This window comes from Leptinotarsa decemlineata, unplaced genomic scaffold (assembly GCF_025532065.1).
Source record: "Leptinotarsa decemlineata unplaced genomic scaffold, Ldec_3_MD MMD2_P_RNA_scaffold_14, whole genome shotgun sequence".
Taxonomy (NCBI): Eukaryota; Metazoa; Arthropoda; class Insecta; order Coleoptera; family Chrysomelidae; genus Leptinotarsa; species Leptinotarsa decemlineata.
Genome location: NW_027412528.1, coordinates 11,732,727 through 11,750,818, shown reverse-complemented (window position 1 = coordinate 11,750,818; position 18,092 = coordinate 11,732,727).

Below are 18,092 nucleotides of genomic sequence, written 5' to 3'. Positions count from 1 at the left end.
ATACAGCAGAACAGTGTTATTAAAAAAATATAAAATGTAACAATAAAATATATACGAACCGAAATCGGGAAATACTCACAAACACACACGAACGAACTTTACGTATTGAAACAATTGTGGGGACTTTAAATCAATTTATTCACAAAAACGACAAGAACTTTACTGGATACGTTATTACAATTTGACACTTGAACAATACTAAAACTGTGAACTTCCCTTAACGTTTAACAACACTCTATTTATACCCTAATTGAATGTTCTAGAGATTACTAGGTACAATTTTCGAGAACCTTCCGAGAAAATAATTATTCAGACTACCCTTAATTCTAAACCCTAACCTAAGCAAAAGTGTCACTGTCACTGATACACTGGTCTCTGTCCAGATTGCTTATCCCGCTACAGTATATTTACAATTCAATTAAATTATTCTACATCAGTATAGTCTTCATCCGAAGAACTGTCATCATCCCCTGGTGTTATAATTATAGGGTCAACCACCTGATCGACCAAGTTGTCCAGTTCCCACATTTTATCTTCCTCTTTTAAAACATGCTGGATTGCTTTTTGCCAGTTTTCTGATGTGATTTCCATAATGGCTTGATCAAACAATACCTTGACATCTTTCATTTTAAATGTGGTATTGTGCCTTGCAACATATCCTTTAACTTGTGCCCATATAAGTTCTATAGGATTTAATTCGCAATGATATGGCGGTAGGCGCAGCACAGTTACTTTATACTTTTCTGCTACATCTTCTACGGCATATTTCATGAAGCAAGATTTATGTTGTTTTACTATGGCTAGTAGTTCCTTCTTTACTGAATTCGTCTCAAACTGAATACCTTTATTTGACAGCCAGTTAATAATTTCTTGCTTTCTCCAAGCTGAAGTTGGTACCTTCTCTAAGCGCCTTGAATGGTAGCTTGCATTATCCATAACCACGACCGAATCAGCTGAAAGAAATTTTAACATTTCCCCGAAGTAGTCTTCGAAGACATCCGAATTCATGTCCTCATGATAATCTCCCGTCTGGCACGACTCAAAGCTTAACAAACCTTCTTTTAAAAATCCGTCTTCGCTTCCAATGTGAGCAATTATAAGCCTCTTCCCTTTTCCCGAAGGCACTTTAATACCCGTCGAAAGGCCTTCTATGAAAGCTTGGCGAGAACTTGTTATATTTTTATCTTGCCACATTTTTTTGACTATATAACCTTCGTTTATCCACGTCTCATCAAGATAAAAAATTTTCTTTTGCTCTCTGCGGTACTGCTTTATAGTTGTCAAATATTTTCATCTCCAGCAAACAATTTCATCACTTTCCAGTAATAGTGCCTTTCGATTGTGCTTTTCCCAGGCAAAATTCATACTTTTTAAAGTTTTCCATAAAAGTTTTCTGGATATCAAAGGAATATCGTTATCTTGGCTTATCTCGATAAATATTTTTTCAAGAGTGGGTATTTCCTTTTTAAAATAAAACAAATGAACTTTTCTTCGAATGTCACATTTGGTGTCTTCATCTAAGATTTTCATTGGTATTCCTGATTTTCTCTTGCATGGACTTACCTGGCCTGATATCTTTCTTTCTCGCAATAATTTAAAAATCGTGGACTGTCCAATTCCAGTCATTCGGGCACATCGCTCAACACTTTCTTGCACAGACAAACTAGGGTGATCGTGTTTTATGCAATCATATACATTTAAAATTATAACTTTTTCGCAAACAGATAGCGGAGAATTTTTTACACTTCTTTTCTTTGGAGTAAATGTCCCCATTTTATAACTTTTTCACTATTTCTATATCACAATATCACTGTACGTTTAATTGGTGTAGTAACAATTACTATTATAACTCGAATGTTTAAGACACCATTACAATATATTTAAACCCTTTTTCTTAATTACCTGGGTTTAATAGGTATTGCATGATTGGTGGGCAGGGTCAAAAAGGGATTATTATAATGACATGGCACCTCGGAACTAAGTGTTAACCCTTTTTTGAGAAATCATGCTCAAGTATATGAACCCAAATTGCATATTAAATAAGTTTACAAGAACCACTAAAATTAATCTTAATCTTTTTTTAAGAAATTTTACTTACCTAAATACATGTAGGTACTTAGTTTTAGACCAAATTACTTCCCAAAAATGGCCTTTTATTATTATCTATGTCTGTAATTTTTAATTTACTTTAATTATTAAGTTTAATAATCCTAAGATTTGCCTACGCCCATGGACGACAACGAAATTCAGGCAAATTTTATGACACTTCATGATTTATTACTCTACACTCTTTTGAAATAGACTATAATAAAATATGAATATATTCTACTAGCATCTCTCTCGGTAAATGTCAAATGAATGTCTTTCATTTGCAAATAAGTAAAATAATTTTTAAAATCCTTTGGATACTTTTTGAGTTTACTCTCTATAGGTAAATAAACGTGTTCTCTTCAGATTATAAGTTGAGACAGATTAAATTTTTCTTCTACATACGTACTTGAGCTACATGTTCATGAAAATAAATTTTTAAAATATATTTACATTACATTAATACTCGTAACAGAAATTAATTTCACATGTTTTTCGATACAAGCTGCATTGAATATTGGTTTCTTGAAGTTAATGGAAAAATTGAAAGATTTTCTTCATGAATTTACTACAAAATTTTTTCAATCCTTGAGTCCGTAGATATGATAATTGAAATATCATACACCTTCATAAATATGCAAGGTTCATGAATTACAATAAAATACTGGAAGTTCAAGGCCTCGTTTTATCAATACGAAGCTTTCGTTATTATTATTATCTAATCATTAGTTACTAATGAATAGAAAAGTTTTTCTTTATGAAAAATATTTTGTGTTTACCCATTAACTTATCGGGTTGAAATAAAAAATTAACTCTTTCTACACGTGTATAAAGTTCGCCATGACAATTTTCATATTTTTCAAATTTTGAAAGGTAAAAATACCCAAAGAATATCAATAAAAACTCTGGTTTCCTTAAAAAAATGGATTTATAGTACAATTCCATAGTAGTAAGCTCTAAATTATCAGAAATATTATTGCATTCAAACGAAAACATTGTTGTCAATGTATTTTTTATTATAATTTTTCCTCGTATGTTTAGTAGAATTTCCATACGGCGCCACTGTAAGAGACAAATTGAGGTACAACATCAGTCATTTCTGAGAATTCAGTGCCTACTATTCTGCTGTGCTAAAATCTGGTGACCTAATATCGAGAATCCAGCATCAAAGTATTTTTGATATTCCTTTGTATAGAACGATATATTTGATTGAGAAAAGATGACTTCTGATGTAGAATGATATTAAAAATTTACTGAACAGGATTTTTTTTTCAAAAAAATTAATTTTTTTTACTGAAAAGTCAGATACGGCTTTCATTGTTACAAATATTTGATGACTTCCTAAGCCATAATGCCGTATCTGCGTAATTTTAGTATTCTGTGTAGATACGGCATCCTCATTTTGCAATCGCAGAGAAATAATCAATAAGGAATGTCGTATTTTTTTTTTGAGTTGAGGCATCGACTACAGAGGTCATTAGCCTTGTATACTTCAGACCGGAATCACATGTGATTCACACCTTTTTCATTAGACCTGTTTCATTCAGAAATTGTATTATTTTCAAGCAATTTTTTTCATTTCTAAGACATTGTTGCAGTGTATCAGGAAGGGAGCAATTGTTTCTAGCTTGGGAATATATCGGACACACTAGGAGTAAATGTTCTACAGTAAGTTGTACGTCGCAGGTGTCGCATATTGGGGGTCTGGAGCCACACAAAAGGAAGCTAGAAGTAATATGAGTATGTCCAATTCTCAATCGTGTAAGTGCAATCTGTTCTCTTTTTTGTTGTGACGGAAAAGGTAGTATTTCGTCGACTTTGTTTTTTATTATTTTCAATTTATGGTTACTCTCATTCCATTCTTGATTCCATTTGTCTCTTATTTTATTTCTGATATAGGTTTTTATGTCTTCAGTTCTAATTGGGATGTCATTCAAATAATTTTGTCCAGTAGCATCGCGGGCAGCAGTATCAGCAAGTTCATTACCGGCTATTCCTATGTGTCCAGGAATCCAAAAAAATATTATTTTTTTGCCAGAGTTCTGGAGAATGTTGATTACATTTGATATGATCTGTATTAAAGGATCGTTATTATAACTATTTTGTATGGCTTTGAGTGAACTACAAGAATCGGATAGAATCAAGTAAGTTCCTCTTTCCAATGTCTCGATAAATCTCAATGCTTGGAGAATGGCGTATAATTCGGCTGTGAATATCGATGCTATTGTGTTCGATGTCCATTGGTGAGTTTCTCCATTACAAAAAAATGCTGATCCAACTCCTTCTGTAGTTTTTGACCCATCAGTATATATTATGGTACTATTTTCATATATGTTCATGATCTCATGGAATAGTTGGAAAAATTGGATCCGACTGGTATTTTCTTTCACGAATCTAGTACATTCAAAATGAAATTTTGGCGTAACTAGTATCCAAGGGGGTATTTCTCCGAAGGAGGAAGTAAAAATTGGTGGTAATTCAATATCCAAAGAATCTAAACCATCTACTACTCGTTTTCCTACTGATTTGTTTGCTGGTGCTTCATTGTAAATGATCGAAAAATTAGGATGACTTGGTTGGGACCATATTTTAACTCCATAATTCAATAAAAGTTTTCTTCTCCTATGGGTTAATGAACTGATGCCAGACTCACAGAAAATTGCTTGATTTGGGCTAGTACGGAATGCTCCTATTGCTAGTCGAAGTCCTTCTTTATGGACCTTTTCAAGTTGGTACAAGCGACTTTTACACGCCGACCCATATACAATGCTTCCGTATTCTAATTTTGGCAGTATCATAGCTTTATACGTAGCAAGAATAACTTTTCGATGGGCACCCCAATTTATATTAGAGATACATCTAATGACATTAAGTGCTCTTTTGCATCTGGCGGTCAGGTATTTTATGTGAGGTTTCCAGTATAGTTTTTTATCAAAAATTACTCCGAGTATTTTCATAGTATTCTTGACTTCTATACGGGTTCCATTCATATATAATTCTGGATCATTATGTCTCGTTCTTAAACGGCAGAAGTCAATGCAATGTGTTTTTGTTGGTGAAAATCGAAAATCACTGGAGGTTGCTGTTTTTGTAAGTTGATTTATGGTTGTTTGTATTCTCCTTTCAACTTCTTGCATCTCTCTACCAGAATAATAAATAGTGAGATCATCCACGTAAATGCTCCACCCAATTCTTCCGTCAATAGATTTCAGTAGGTTGTTAATCGCAATTAAAAATAATGTAACACTCAAAGTGGATCCTTGTGGGATTCCATTTTGTAGAGTTCCTCTATCTGAAAGTATATTGTTAATTCTAATTGTGAAATTTCTATTTTTGAGGAAACTGCTTAGGAGTATTGGTAGGTTTCCTTTGAATCCCCATTCGTGTAGTGTCTTCAGAATGTTATATCTCCAAGTGAGGTCAAAAGCTTTTTCAATATCGAAAGAAACTGCTAATAAGTGGTGACGGCGCAAAAAACTCTCTCTTATCGCAGTATCCAAAAGAATAAGTTGGTCTATTGTAGATCTATGTTTTCTGAATCCCATTTGGTGATTTGAAAGGCAGTTGTTGATTTCTAGACACCAGGTTAACCTGTAGTTTATCATTTTTTCGAAAAGTTTGCTTAGACAGCTCGTTAGTGATATTGGGCGGTAACTAGTCGGGTCTGTCGGGTCTTTTCCGGGTTTAGGTATAGGGATTATCAGAGATGTTTGCCAGGATTCAGGATAAGTACCTTCTGACCAGATTTTGTTGAAAAGATGCAAAATTTGTTGTTTATGTTGTATGGGTAGGTTTTTTATCATATCATAGTGAATTTGGTCAAGTCCAGGTGATGAATTCTTCATTTCCTTCAAGGCTTTTTATAGTTCAGATAGTGTGAACACTTTATTATAGGCACTCTCTGTATTTTCCGAAAAATTCAACTCTTTTTCTAATTCATTTTTTCGAAGTTGAAATTCCAAAGGGTAATTATCTGTACTATTTGTTTCTTCAAAGTGGTGAGCTAGCTCATTGGCAATGTTAATTTCATCTCGAATTTCATCACCGTTGATTATGAGTACTGGTGATGGGGTTGATACTTTTTTCCCAGCTATGTTTCTGATTTTCTGCCATATCTCTGTCAGAGGTGTTTCCCCGTTTAGTGTACCAACATACTTTTCCCAACATTCCTTTTTAGATTTCAATATAATGTAACGAGCTTTTGCTCTGAGTCGTTTAAAGTTTATTAGATTCGCAGTGCTAGGATTTCTTTTGAATTTCGATAAAGCTCGGTTTTTATTTCTTACTGCATTGTGGGTTTCCTCATTCCACCACGGTACTCTTGGTTTTCTAATCATACCACTTGATTTTGGAATGCTATGACTAGCTGCATAGATAATTGAATTTGTTATTGTTTCGACTGATTCATTTACTGTTTGTCTCAATTGAAATTGTTCTAGATTGTTTCGAAATTTTTCCCAATCAGCTTTTTTTATCTGCCACCTCTCTGGAATGAAGGTTGGAATCCTAGTACTGCATTGTATTTGAATTGCGGCATGGTCTGTAAATTGGTATTCTGAAACAACATTCCAGTTGAAGTTGTGGGCAACTCCTGGGGAGCATAGAGATAAATCCAGATGACTGAAAGTTTTAGATCTTGAATTCAAGAATGTTCCTTCTCCGTTGTTCAGCAGAACAAGATTATATTCATCTATGAGTTCTTCAATAATTCTTCCCCTAGGGTCTAGGCGTTCAGAACCCCATATAGGGTTGTGCGAATTGAAATCACCCACAAGAATGAAAGGTTGGGGTAATTGGTCAACAATACATTTCAAGTCATCTATACTCCAATTGAATTCAGGTAAATATATATTGCATATTGTGATTCTTATAGGGTACATAATTTGTACTACTATGACTTGTAGTCTAGATTGAATTGAAATTAATGTCGATGGTATATTTTCCTTGATAAAAATGGCAACTCCACCTCGGGCTCTCATATTTGGTATTCCATCTCTTCTGTATATATTGTAACCCCTGAGAGAGAAATTCACTTCTGCTCTGAAATGAATACATCCATTACAATTCCATTGTAAGATATTGTTATGTACTTGGTTCATTATTGTGTTTTATGAAAAAAGAAAAAATATGAATCTGTATTTTGGAAGATAACAAAGTAAAATTGAAATATCAGAGATAAGTTTATGTCAGTGATTAATAAATCACTTGGATGAACCTGGGTCATCTACAGGTTTTCTTGGTTTTCCCTTCGGCCACCCCTTTTTCTTCTTTTTTTGAGAAGACAGGGATGAAATAGATTCTGTATCAGATGATATTTCTGGACTTGGGGTTCGGTCAAGGTTTTTTCTTTTCATTTGAGAAGTTGTTAGTTCCCTTTTTTTGGTGCAGGGGGTTGTCGGTTTCATGAATGACAACGATGATATTTCTGTCGTTACTGCATCTTTAATTATTACACCCAAATGAGGTAATAATTCTTTCACAAGGTCTGTTATATTCAATGGGTTTGTATTATTGGCTACTACCCGGGCGAAAGATAATCCTGGCGCTGGTGTTGTAATCGTTACTTTGTTTCTTGCTTCCGCATATGTCAGATTTTCTTTGATTTTAATTTCTTGTATCGCAACTTCTTTTTTGAAGATGGGACAATCCCTACTACGGGCGTTATGGTTTCCTTTGCAATTTACGCATTCAATTGGTTTTTCACACGGTGATCCTTCATGTAATGTTTTCCCGCATATACAAACTTGATCATTTCCACATCTCATGGATGTATGTCCGAACTGTTGGCATCTAAAACATCTAAGTGGGGGTGGTATATACAAACGAACTGGGAGGGAGTAGAAAGCTGCTTTTATTCTTTTTGGGATACTTGGCTTCTTGAATGTTAATATATGATTTGGTGTTTGCAGTATTTCTCCGTTTTTACGAGTAGTGATACGCCTAACGTTGATAACACCTTGTGAACTCAATTCCTGGCATATTTCATCAGTAGAACAATTCATCAAATCATGACAAAAAACGACTCCTCTACTCTGATTGAGGGTTTTGTGTATCTCGACCTCCACTGGCATGTCACATAATCTTTTAATTTCCATCAATCGTTTCGATTGGGCTGATGATTTCGTTTCAACAATCAATACTTCTCTTGTTTTCTTCAAATTTGATACTTCTTCAATTAAACCATAAATTCCTTTAGATATTAGAAATTATTGTTCTCAATAACGCACAGATATATTGTCAAATTTCATTATAAAAGTAAACTAAATAATACCTGAGTTAATCACAAAACATAGAAGCATTTTGATTTCACAAAAAAAGAAGAAAAATAAAATAACTTCAAATTGAGAATTCGTCCTTATCATCGCTTTCTGGTAAGTTTCTCCAGAGAAAGCCTTTCTGTTTTCTGATAGAAGTCCTCCAAGATTCTTCAATAGCGCTTCTTTTTTGAATTTAGGGAATCCAAGAGCTGTCAATCGGTTAATAAAACCCCTGTTCTTTTCGCAGCTTTCTCAGAGAGAAAATCTAGCTTGATGAATTCTTTGTTGTATGATGTTTTGTAGAATAAAACAAAGTTGCCACGACTGGCTTTGATTTGGACCATATCGGAAAGATGTGGTCTGCTCGCATATTTCTGCAATGCAACTTCAGATTTGAAGTCTTTCCACTGATAAAAATCGTGGCAGTTCATTTTGATGATTTCAATTTTTCCTTTTGGCGCTTGCATCGGCAAAGTCATTAGAATCATAAGTTTTGCCCTGTTTTTTCAACGATAGTTCTACCTGGTGGTGAAAACTGTCGGATGACATCAATGTATGTCCTGGTTCGAAATAATTGAGAAAAATGTCAGTAGCGGATATATCAGAATAAATCATTCTGACTAGAAACGTTAGCAAACACCAATTCTTGTTCTGGCTAGAACAGTTGTCCAACCATATAGTTATTTTCTTGGCATATCTATGTCTTTTCAAGAACGAATAAAAACAGCTCACGATGTCTTCTTTATCTCTTCCTGAAATAGCCTCGTGCCACAAAACAGCATATGGTTTTATCCGCGATTTTGAACCAAGTGGTACGAAACTTTCATTATGCGCAAAGAGTCTTTCGATAAAAATTTCATTCTTGAAGCTATCAACTCTTGGCAACATCATAAGTTTCTGTAAATCTGCAGAAACGCAGATCTCTCCTTCTTCAATAGCGGTTCGAGATTGTGGTTGATAGAATTCTCTAGATTCTCTAGCACGAATTTTATGACTTTGCCAAGAAGAACATATTTTGCAAGTTTCATCGAAATTTTCTTCATTGTGCTCATGTAATTTGAATTCTTCACAATGCTCGCATTCCTCGTGTCCCTGTAGTGCGAATGAAATATTTTTTGCCTTCACGCGCAAACGATATGATTCATAGAAAACATTGAAATCAACTTGTTTGGATTTCAAATCTTCGAACATTGTAAAAATTGATATACCGCTCGGCAGATATCTTCGATTTGGTGCATGAGCACGTCTGAAAAAATCAAAATTAATTTAAATACACATGAGTGGAATTGAATACAGGAACTTACCTGTAATGTAATATCGATGGATGTAATGTCTCAATGTGCTAATCAATAAGAGAATAATCTATTCTCTTCCTAGCAGAATCACAATGTCGATTTTTTGAGGGAGTGATTTTATGCTTAGGAGTTTTCGACAAGGTATCATGCAGAACTCTGTTGTTTGATTTTTTTATACCCCAAGGTCGTAAAAAAAAGTTTTGCATACTTGTACTACTTCATCGCTTTCATTTTTGAAATGATACCTGAAAGTATTTTACTTTCTATTATCTTCAGTTTTTCGACGTTTTGGAGCATGTTGGGTGCACGAAAGCTTTTTTCTGTTCATCAGTCAAATTCCAGAAATTTGAGTTTATCACGATTCTATGATTCTCATTAATTTCACTCGAATATGCTTTAATGCAACTTTTGATATCGCAGCCTTGCAAAATTTTATGTTTCTTGATCATGTTTTCTTTTTTATTCCTCTTTTTTTCGATTTCATCCTTCGGATCTCCCTGTTTTCTCTTTCTTGGGTTACCTGCCTTCGTATAACCTTTGTCATCTGGGGTTCACGTTTGATTTTCTGTAGAATTTCTATTTGTTTCATCGGGTATCATAAATCACGTCTTATCGGTAATATGATCGACTACGTTCTCTTCAGATGCAATTTTCTGAATACCTACTTCGGATATTATATTAATCGATGATGCATTCTCTTGCATTAATTCGTCATTGATAATTGTACAGGATTGGTTTATTTTCAAAAATTTATTTTCTCTCTTGTCATTCTGATGGCATTCTGCTTCATTGAATATCACATTTGACAAGTCTATGAATACACGCACATCATCATCACTCTTACAATTTTCAACAGAAATTGGATTAGCTGTGGAATTGAAACTGGCATTAAATGTCCATTCACAAATTCAATTAATGGCAAATGATCTTCATCATCAAATATTCCCTCAAATGAAATCCGTTCGTTTGGTATAATACACTCCATTTGATTATCATTATCCTCCACATTGAAAGTTGAGGGTAAATCATCATCACTACTCCAAATGAATGTCGTACTTCTTGATGGATTTCCCCTCTACTAGCCAAAGATAACAAAATATCAGTTCTACTGATTGACATTGCGCTAAAGTGAACATATACTTATCACTGAGATATATTATGAGAATTTTACTTTACTCACCTCTTAATGATTACCAAAAACCATCATTCCCTAATGAATCAAGACAGATGTGGATACTCGTAGTAACGTATAACACATGAATAGAGAATTATGCGCCAAACTACGAAGCTTTCCCAGACAAAAAAGCGGTAACTTCAACGTACTAAACAAATGCGGTATATGCGTACGCGCCTAGGTAGATACGGCGTTTTTGACTAGTAGACAGCAGATATCACATTAATGCTTAGAATTCATGGATATTTTATGAAGATGCGACATAATGTGTATTGATTTCCTATATAACTAATACATATACTGCATTTTTATCTGGTGAACAGATAGATAATGATGTTGGAATACCGGTAACCGAAAAAACAAGAAATCGAATTTTTTGTAGATACCGCTTTTGATTTTAGCACGGTAGTATTTTGGAATGTTTAGATTATAGTAAGCCTCACATAACATTATGTTTAATTTATATTTCAGTCGTTTCATAAATTAAAAAAAGGATGTTGATTCTTAGAATCACGTCAAATATTTGTTGCAAAAACGTATGGAAATACTGTTCAGGTGCTTGATTTAGCTGAAACTAAGATCATCTATATTTATAGTTTGTGAAATTTGGCGAGATTAGGGCTCAGGCGGCATCTCGCCAATAACAATACCGCGAAATCTTGCCAATTTTGAGATCTTGTGAGATTGGCAGTTTTTTGCAAATGATAAATTAGAAAAAAATAGTTAGAGTTATAAGTATTATGAAATAAACATACATGAATATGTATTGAATCTACAGGAGCCTCTGGAGACACCCTACATTTTGTTTCATGACAGAGAGGACATTGGCAGATCAAGATCTTCAGATGATGTGGTGCTGCAGGTGTTTCCGGGTTTTATTGTTGTTTATATTTTTATTGTTGTTTTATAATTTCATAATTATATTTTGTAGATAATTTGATAAAAACTGTAATGTCCCTTCTATTATTCCATACTCCCATTTTTCCATATAAAAAAAATATGAATAATTGAATGAGAAAACACGAGTAGAATAATCAATATTACTAGTAGTCTGGGCCACAAGATCCTTTTTTTGGAACTTCTGTCCAAGGACACAGAAAATTATGATCCAGGGCTCATTCGATTCGGAATGAACTCTAGCAACCTTTTGAAAAATTTCAAGAGGGGCTCGGAAAAATTGTAAAAGCTATGAACAATTTAGTAAAAAAAGGGGTAAATTTGAAAAAAGTTCCTTAAAGGGGAAGAAATTTCTAAAAAAAAGTACCACCTCCCGGAACTCTATTACCAATATTTATAATTTTGATTCATAGGCGAAAATAGCGCTAAAAGCAGGCGATGCGCGTCCTGCACGCGCTGAACGATACGGACCTTTGAACAATAAAAATTATTTCAACCCATTAAATATCATTATTAAGGAAAAAAAATCAAATACCTTCTAGACACTTGAATAAACGAAAATCCATGAAAAAAAATTCCCGTGATTATTTTATTAGATATACTTTAGTAGCCAGGCGGTTCGACGTGGGTGCTTTGTTCACTCACTCGAATTAACTGTCGTGTTGGTCGATGGTTCAAGCCCTAGTCAGAACGATCGATTTTCACTTGTTATAATCCAACCCGTGTTAGGAATCACACGTTAAAGGGTAAAACCTCGTTAATCCTTAGCTCGCACAAGTTTCGACTTCTGAGGGTTGTCGTTCGTAGAAATGCGACAGCTGGTTAACGGAAACACAGGTTTTGAACAGTTTTTTTTAATCAACTAATTTTATAAGTTTTAAATTTACATAAAAACCTTGATAATTTTCAAACTAAAAACCTCAAATTTTTTTCACTTCTTGGAGCTTTTCCTGAAAGTCTTCAAAAAAGATTTCCGTTAGAAAAATTGAAAAATTGTTATTTTCCACTTTGTTATTAAAAAGTGAAAAATTAAATTAAAGCAATGAATTTTTTTATTCAAATTTATCCGTATTCTTATTTTTTAAAGTTACATGAAAATGATTTTTAATAATTTTCAGCTCCATTTGTTTAAAACATTGTTTTAAACAAATTTAATGTTTTTAATATATTTGAAATTTTTCTGGAGGGATTTCTATGAGTGATGAATATTATGATTTTTAAAAACAAAATCGTTTCTTAAAAAAAAGTTTTATTTCTTGAAAACGCATTAGTTGATTAACAAATTTTTTTGTTACAAATATGAATATTGAGTAACGAAATCATAATTTCTATTTCTCTTTGCTATTCTGAAAAAAATAATTTTTCAATTTATATTTTCTTTATTTCTTTAATGAACAATTTGTTTTGAACAAAATAATTTCTACGATATATTTTTTTAAATACTACCAAAAAAACAAAAACAGCCATGTGTCACTTTTTGTTAAAAAAAATTCTCTACCTTGAAGGTATAAATTTGATACCTTCAAGCTATAAGTTTGAAATTGTCCTCATAGGATGAAAGTTCTTTAGAACAATGATCATTGTTTGAATACTCAAGTAAACTTAAACAGAGATTTCCTTCCCCTTCATAAGAGGATTATGAATTATTAATTAATCACAGTTTATTAATATAATTTATTCAAAATTTTTCCTCTACATATTCATTTAAACCTATAATGGACCACTCCTCAAGTTGGTACCATTATTTTAACATGACACTTGACACATTCTGTCTCAAGTTGTCCTTCTTCATAAGATACTTTGACTGAACCACATGGCCTGAATCCAAAAATGTATTTTCTTGGCTATAAGCCTATTTTGTTTTATATAATTTAAATATTACAATGTACAATTCACTTATCTTGATACTTCCTGTTGCCTGACAAGTAAGTAATCTCAAACAATTTTTCCAAATTTCTTAACCTTAAAAAATTTTACAACTTCAATTTCACTAAATTCCCTTTTCAACTAGATCACTTACTTTCAGGTGAGCACTGATGATGACAAAAGTCGAAAGCGCTTTGCAAGAATTTTAATATATTATACACTTTAATGCAAAACCTCTTCGATTCATTAATTCAAATAAGTGTATTCAGCTTTTCCAAATCCTTTTTTTGAAAGATATTTTAACCTCAACTTCGATATTCTGAAACAAAAACACACAGTATTCACAATTCCATCTTTCGTTATTCCAAGTTCATAGTCATCAAAATTGATACGATTATAATATATATATAGGAATATAAAACTATCTTCAAATACAGTTGCATGAATGCACATCAAGCATTTTGTCGTAGTAAGGTGACCGGGGCAAAGTTACAACTTCAGCATAATATGAATGTTTATAAATATTAGGGAAGATCAAGATCATCAACAGGTATTAAGAAATTCATTCGGTGTCCAAAGCTTTCGGAATACAATGCAAATAATTTTCTTTATGACTATTCGTTCGATATTAAATATTATTACCTCAAAATATATCGAAATCATAACACGTTTGCGATTCTTTTTTTTCAGTTACACTTGAAAAGTGAGTTTCAGTTTGCAGAAATAATAGCCCACACATGTTGGAAATTTTGCCATAGTGTGGTGAAAATCGTATTGAAAATTCTACGAAATATAAGCGCATACATACAGAGTGAATCAATATTTGAAATACGTCGTTTGGAACCCCCCATAACCCTTCTCTATCGAATTTTGGCAGAAATAATGCTGAGTCGTATTGTAGAGTTAACGTTCGAAATTGGGGAAAGTGAAGTATTCAACAGTTTTGCGTGCGACGGTTTTGCGTGCGTTTTCGAACAGTTTACGTGCATTTATTCGTTATCGTTTCGTCGTTATTGTCGTTTTTTTTCCTATTTCAATATGACAGTCATTTAACACTTAACGCGTTTCGCTTACCAAGTAAGCACCATCAGGAGATGACTAAAGTCCACGCTTTGTCGTTCGTTTTGCGAATTTTCAGACTCCTAAACCGAACCTTGAGGAACAATCAGCCTAACTTCTGGTACAGAGTGGTGTCGTAAGCCAATCAGACTGGAGAAATCAAATATCAGTAGAATGATGGTTTTAGATGAAATTGAACTGAAGAATGTGGGTCGAATAATAACAATAATAATAGTGATAAAACATTAAAACTCAACTCGTGTTACAGAGTGGTGTCGGTCAGCCAATCAGAATGGAGGAATCAAATATCGGTCTAATAATTGTGTTAGATGATATTGAACTGGGGAATGTGGGTCGAAAAATAATAATAATAATGATAAAATATTAAAACTTTGAAAGTGACGTAGTCAGCGTAGGAGGTGGTGGCGTGGTAGAAAATGTTTGAGGATTTGTAGAAATGAATGAGTTATTAGAAAAAAAATGGAGCAACTGTCAGAAGGGCACTAAGTTGTATATTCGCTGATAATAATCAAATCTTCGCTTACAGCACGTCAAATGAAAGGACAAAAAATCCAGAATTCATTGACGAGAGAATACAAAGATGGCGCAACATGTCAGAAAGACATTAAGTCACAATTTTACTCATGATATTTGGATCTTAACGTGCAGCACATCAAATGAAAGAGAAACGAATGCAGAATGTTATCGACAAAGAAAAAACAAAGATGACGCAACATGTCAGAAAGGAACGAAGCCACATCTCCGTTAATGACAATTGAATCTCAACGTGCAGTACATTCACTGAAGAAGAAAAAAAAATGCAGAATTCATCGACAGAGAAAAAAAACAAAGACAACGTAATATGTCAGAAGGGCAATGAGCCGTATTTTCGTTAATAATGATTTGTTCTCAACGTACAGCACATCAAATGAAATGGAAACGAATGCAGAATTCATCGACAGAGAAAAAACAAAGATGGCGCAACATGTCAGAAGTGCACTAACCTGCTTCTTCGTTAATAAAAGTCGCCTCGTCACGTGCAGCATATCAAAGAAAAAACAAAAGAGGCAACCAAAAGGGCACTGAACCATATTTTCGTCAATAATAGTCGGATCGTCGCATTTGACATGATTCATTCACTCAAAACTGAAATATTTAGAAGATACCAAAGGAGATCTCACGGTGACTATAAGTTCTGGTATGCTTTGTTAGGTATCGAATGATGCGTGCAATTTCGTTAATTCCAGCGACATGATTATTCCAAGACATATTGGTGTCCATTTGAACCTCAAAAAACTTATCGAAGCAGAAGGTGGAACCCCAAAAAATAGGAGATATAGTACACCAAGTCAGTGAAGAGCGGCATTTTTCTGCCGAAAAATGTTTGAATTTCTTCAAATTTTCCAAATATCTGTAACAGAAAGACAAAACTCAGCTGCGGAACGCTTCTATCTACTAAAGTTAAGTATGTGTCGGTAGTGTGTAACGAAGGTTTCCATTAAATTCACTGGTTGCGCCCTCTGGAGGATGTTTGTTGCGATACACCATAGATGACAATATTTATTGTTTATCATTTCGAATCCGTTGAATACAAGGGGTTTGGAAATAGATAAAAACAACGTTTTAACGCTTTGTAGACGTGTTTGATGCTCTATGACCAACACCCGTTACCCATATTTTCATTATTATCCCGATTGTATGACCACCAAACATTCAATATTATCGGGATTGAAGGGAGCTGATAGGTTAGGTGGAGTACCAAGGGGGCCGATAGGTTAGGTGGAGTACCAAGGGGGCCGAGGGGCGGAGTTCCACGCTTAAATCGCTACGATACTCGTTTCATCCAGCGTGCCCCCTTGGTACTCCACCTAACCTATCGGCCACCTTGGTACTCCACCTAACCTATCAGCTCCCTTCAATCCCGATAATATTGAATGTTTGGTGGTCATACAATCGGGATAATAATGAAAATATGGATAACGGGTGTTGGTCATAGAGCATCAAACACGTCTACAAAGCGTTAAAACGTTGTTTTCTTCTATTTCCAAACCCCTTGTATTCAACGGATTCGAAATGATAAACAATAAATATTGTCATCTATGGTGTATCGCAACAAACATCCTCCAGAGGGCGCAACCAGTGAATTTAATGGAAACCTTCGTTACACACTACCGACACATACTTAACTTTAGTAGATAGAAGCGTTCCGCAGCTGAGTTTTGTCTTTCTGTTACAGATATTTGGAAAATTTGAAGAATCTCAAAAAATTTTCGGCAGAAAAATGCCGCTCTTCACTGACTTGGTGTACTATATCTCCTATTTTTTGGGGTTCCACCTTCTGCTTCGATAAGTTTTTTGAGGTTCAAATGGACACCAATATGTCTTGGAATAATCATGTCGCTGGAATTAACGAAATTGCACGCATCATTCGATACCTAACAAAGCATACCAGAACTTATAGTCACCGTGAGATCTCCTTTGGTATCTTCTAAATATTTCAGTTTTGAGTGAATGAATCATGTCAAATGCGACGATCCGACTATTATTGACGAAAATATGGTTCAGTGCCCTTTTGGTTGCCTCTTTTGTTTTTTCTTTGATATGCTGCACGTGACGAGGCGACTTTTATTAACGAAGAAGCAGGTTAGTGCACTTCTGACATGTTGCGCCATCTTTGTTTTTTCTCTGTCGATGAATTCTGCATTCGTTTCCATTTCATTTGATGTGCTGTACGTTGAGAACAAATCATTATAAACGAAAATACGGCTCATTGCCCTTCTGACATGTTACGTTGTCTTTGTTTTTTTTTCTCTGTTGATGAATTCTGCATTTTTTTTTCTTTTTCAGCCAATGTACTGCACGTTGAGATTCAATTGTCATTAACGGAGATGTGGCTTCGTTCCTTTCTGACATGTTGCGTCATCTTTGTTTTTTCTTTGTCGATAACATTCTGCATTCGTTTCTCTTTCATTTGATGTGCTGCACGTTAAGATCCAAATATCATGAGTGAAATTGTGACTTAATGTCTTTCTGACATGTTGCGCCATCTTTGTATTCTCTCGTCAATGAATTCTGGATTTTTTGTCCTTTCATTTGACGTGCTGTAAGCGAAGATTTGATTATTATCAGCGAATATACAACTTAGTGCCCTTCTGACAGTTGCTCCATTTTTTTCTAATAACTCATTCATTTCTACAAATCCTCACACATTTTCTACCACGCCACCACCTCTTACGCTGACTACGTCACTTTCAAAGTTTTAATATTTTATCATTATTATTATTATTTTTCGACCCACATTCCCCAGTTCAATATCATCTAACACAATTATTAGACCGATATTTGATTCCTCCATTCTGATTGGCTGACCGACACCACTCTGTAACACAAGTTGAGTTTTAATGTTTTATCACTATTATTATTGTTATTATTCGACCCACATTCTTCAGTTCAATT